Raw genomic sequence first — 4,000 nt, 5'->3', positions numbered from 1 at the left:
GCTCTGGTCTAAAGTAGTGCACTACATAGGGAATAGGGGGCCATAGGGCTCTGGTCTAAAGTAGTGCACTATCTAGGGAATAGGGTGCCATAGGGCTCTGGTCTAAAGTAGTGCACTATCTAGGGAATAGGGTGCCATAGGGCTCTGGTCTAAAGTAGTGGACTATATAGGGAATAGGGTGCCATAGGGCTCTGGTCTAAAGTAGTGGACTATATAGGGAATAGGGTGCCATAGGGCTCTGGTCTAAAGTAGTGCACTATATAGGGAATAGGGTGCCATAGGGCTCTGGTCTAAAGTAGTGCACTATCTAGGGAATAGGGTGCCATAGGGCTCTGGTCTAAAGTAGTGGACTATATAGGGAATAGGGTGCCATAGGGCTCTGGTCTAAAGTAGTGCACTATATAGGGAATAGACCATTTCAGAAGAGCCCTGGTTGACCAGTACACTACTAACCTAGGCTGCTATAAAGCCACAATCACAAGGTCAAACACGTTTGACTAATAAATAACACGTCATATAGTTGATATATAGTGTTTGTTAATGTACAGTACAACATGGGCTGTTCACTAAACATGATCATTTACAATCTTTACAGTAAGATAATGGACACTCCTCCCTTCCCTCATCCCTCATTCCCTTCCCTCATTCCCTTCCCTCCTCCCTCATTCCCTTCCCTCATCCCTCATTCCCTTCCCTCATCCCTCCTCCCTTCCCTCTTCCCTCATCCCTCATCCCCTTCCCTCATCCCTCATCCCTTATTCCCTTCCCTCATCCCTTATTCCCTTCCCTCATCCCTCATTCCCTCATCCCCTCATCCCTTATTCCCTTCCCTCATCCCTCATTCCCTTCCCTCATCCCTCATCCCCTTCCCTCATCCCTTATTCCCTTCCCTCATTCCCTTCCCTCATCCCTCATCCCCTTCCCTCATTCCCTTCCCTCATCCCTCATTCCCTTCCCTCATCCTCATTCCCTTCCCTCATCCCTCATCCCCTTCCCTCATCCCTCATTCCCTTCCCTCATCCCTCATTCCCTTCCCTCATCCCTTCCCTCATCCCTTATTCCCTTCCCTCATCCTTTATTCCCTTCCCTCATCCCTTATTCCCTTCCCTCATCCCTTATTCCCTTCCCTCATCCCTTATTCCATGCGCTGAGCGGTCTGGTTGCTATGGTAACTAAAGGAATGATCTCAACAAGTAGTGTAATGTGTGTCTATGTGTGCGGCATTACTTGCTTGTGGTGTGTGTTAGTCAGTCTGTGGTACGGAGATAGCAGGTCCCTTGGGGTCATCAAAGCGGTCCATGGTGTGTAGCTGCATGATCATATGGAGGCCGTAGGTTAGGACCAGGACCATCAGTAGACTGGTGAGAAGTCCCATCCAGATACCAGGACTGAAGAACCCTGCACAGTCACTGGCATAGGAGAACTCTCCCCCTGCCACGTTGAAGCCCTGGATCTAGAGAGAGAGAAAAAGAAAGAGGGGGGTGAGAGCGAGAGAAAGGGGCGAGAGAGAGGGGGGACGAGAGAGGTGGGGCGAGAGAGAGGGGGGGGGGGGGCAAGAGAGAGGGGCGAGAGAGAGAGAGGGGGGCGAGAGAGAGAGAAAGGGGCGAGAGCGATAGAGAGAGGGGCGAGAGCGATAGAGAGAGATAGAGAAGGGGAGAGAGAGAAGGGGAGAGAGAGAGGGGGGAGAGAGAGAGAGAGAGGGGCGAGAGAGAGAGAAAGGGGCGAGAGCGATAGAGAGAGGGGCGAGAGCGATAGAGAGAGATAGAGAAGGGGAGAGAGAGAGCGGGGAGAGAGAGGGGGAGAGAGAGGGGCGAGAGAGGAGAGGGGGCGAGAGAGAGAGAGAGGGGCGAGAGAGAGGGGGCGAGAGAGAGAGGGGCGAGAGAGAGAGAGGCGAGAGAGAGAGAGGCGAGAGAGAGGGGAGAGAGATAGAGCGGGGGAGAGAGAGGGGAGAGAGATAGAGCGGGGGAGAGAGAGATCGAGAGGGGGGAGAGAGAGATAGAGAGAGATAGAGAGAGGTGGCGAGGAGAGATAGAGAGGGGGGGGAGAGGGGGGGCGAAAGAGAGGGGGGCGAGAGAGAGAGAGGGGAGAGAGATAGAGCGGGGAGAGAGAGATAGAGCAGGAGAGAGATAGAGAGGGGGGGAGAGAGATAGAGAGGGGGGGAGAGAGATAGAGAGAGATAGAGAGAGGGGGCGAGAGAGAGGGGTGGCGAGAGAGATAGAGAGGGGGGAGAGAGGGGGGGCGAAAGAGAGGGGGGCGAGAGAGAGAGAGAGGGGAGGGAGATAGAGCGGGGGAGAGAGAGATAGAGCAGGAGAGAGATAGAGAGGGGGGGACGAGAGATAGAGAGGGGGGAGAGAGAGAGGGGGGCGAGAGAGGGGGGGAGAGAGAGAGGGGGGCGAGAGAGGGGTGGCGAGAGAGATAGAGAGGGGGCGAGAGAGAGAGGGGGAGAGAGAGAGGGAGAGAGGGGGGGCGAGAGGGAGAGAGAGGAGAGGGGGGGAGAGAGAGGGGCGAGAGAGAGAGGAGAGAGGGGGGTGAGAGAGAGATAGAGGGTGAGAGAGAGGGGGAGAGAGAGATAGAGAGGGGGAGAGAGAGAAGGGGGAGAGAGAGATAGAGAGGGAGAGAGAGAGAGAGAGAGAGGGGGAGAGAGAGGGGGAGAGGAGAGAGAGGGGGCGAGAGAGATAGAGAGGGGGAGAGAGAGGAGAGAGAGGGGGGGCGAGAGAGATAGAGAGGGGGAGAGAGAGGGAGAGAGAGGGGGGCGAGAGAGAGAGGGTGGCGAGAGAGAGAGAGAGAGAGAGAGGGGGAGAGGGTGAGAGAAAGAGGGGGAGAGAGATAGAGAGGGGGAGAGAGAGGGGGGCAAGGGAGAGGGAGAGAGAGAGAAGAGAGAGCGATAGAGGGGAGAGAGAGAGAGAGAGAGAGAGAGAGAGAGAGGGGGAGAGAGAGAGAGAGAGAGAGAGATAGAGAGGGGGGGAGAGAGATAGAGAGGGGGGGAGAGATGATAGAGAGGGGGGGGAGAGAGAGAGGGGGGCGAGAGAGGGTGGCGAGAGAGATAGAGAGGGGGCGAGAGAGATAGAGGGGGAGAGAGAGGGGGGGCGAGAGGGAGAGAGAGGAGAGGGGGGAGAGAGAGGGGCGAGAGAGAGAGGAGAGAGGGGGGTGAGAGAGAGATAGAGGGTGAGAGAGAGGGGGGAGAGAGAGATAGAGAGGGGGAGAGAGAGAAGGGGGAGAGAGAGAAGGGGGAGAGAGAGTGATAGAGAGGGAGAGAGAGAGAGGGGGAGAGAGAGGGGGAGAGAGAGGGGGGAGAGAGAGGAGAGAGAGAGAGGGGGAGAGAGAGGGGGGAGAGAGAGGGGGAGAGAGAGGGAGAGAGAGAGAGAGGGGGCGAGAGAGATAGAGAGGGGGAGAGAGAGGAGAGAGAGAGGGGGGGCAAGAGAGATAGAGAGGGGGAGAGAGAGGGAGAGAGAGGGGGGGCGAGAGAGAGAGGGTGGCGAGAGAGAGAGAGAGAGAGGGGGAGAGGGTGAGAGAAAGAAGGGGGGAGAGAGATAGAGAGGGGGAGAGAGAGGGGGGCAAGGGAGAGGGAGAGAGAGGAAGAGAGAGCGATAGAGGGGAGAGAGAGAGAGGAGAGAGAGAGAGAGAGAGAGAGGAGAGAGAGAGAGGAGAGAGAGAGAGGGGGAGAGAGAGAGGGGGAGAGAGATAGAGAGAGGGGGAGAGAGAGAGGGGGGGAGAGATAGAGAGAAGGGGAGAGAGAGAGAGAGGGGGAGAGAGAGAGAGAGAGAGAGAGAGACGAGAGAGAGACAGTAGAAAATAAAGTGTTTCAGTTTGTATTGTTCTGTCTGGTTCCCAGATAGACAGAAACACTCCATCCTACCTGGAAGTCAGTGAATGAGACCCTCCACTGGTTAGCAGGGTCTTTGGAGGTGCGTTGGTACCAGGAGGGGGTATCTGAAGTTAGTGACTGACTGACAGCGGTAGGAGTACTCAGCCGGTGCGTAACACGTTCCGGCTCCCGTTA

The 4,000-nt window shown here is 56.2% G+C and overlaps 1 pseudogene across 1 annotated transcript in view; it reads right to left on the bottom strand.

The window, feature by feature from the left end:
* Window positions 1-1,206: 1,206 nt before the first annotated feature.
* LOC311115463 (V-type proton ATPase subunit S1-like) overlaps window positions 1,207-4,000 on the bottom strand; it is a 48,663-nt pseudogene continuing 45,869 nt past the window's right edge. The window contains exons 7-8 of the transcript in view: window positions 3,857-3,991; window positions 1,207-1,453 (exon numbers count right to left, since the gene is read on the bottom strand). The product of the transcript in view is annotated as a V-type proton ATPase subunit S1-like (transcript). The remainder of the gene's footprint in view (window positions 1,454-3,856; window positions 3,992-4,000) is intronic.

The sequence above is a fragment of the Coregonus lavaretus genome (assembly GCF_964263955.1).
Source record: "Coregonus lavaretus genome assembly, contig: HAP1_SCAFFOLD_712, whole genome shotgun sequence".
NCBI classification, from domain to species: Eukaryota; Metazoa; Chordata; class Actinopteri; order Salmoniformes; family Salmonidae; genus Coregonus; species Coregonus lavaretus.
Note: the sequence above shows the minus strand (reverse complement) of the source record. Positions and strands in the feature narration are given on the sequence as shown.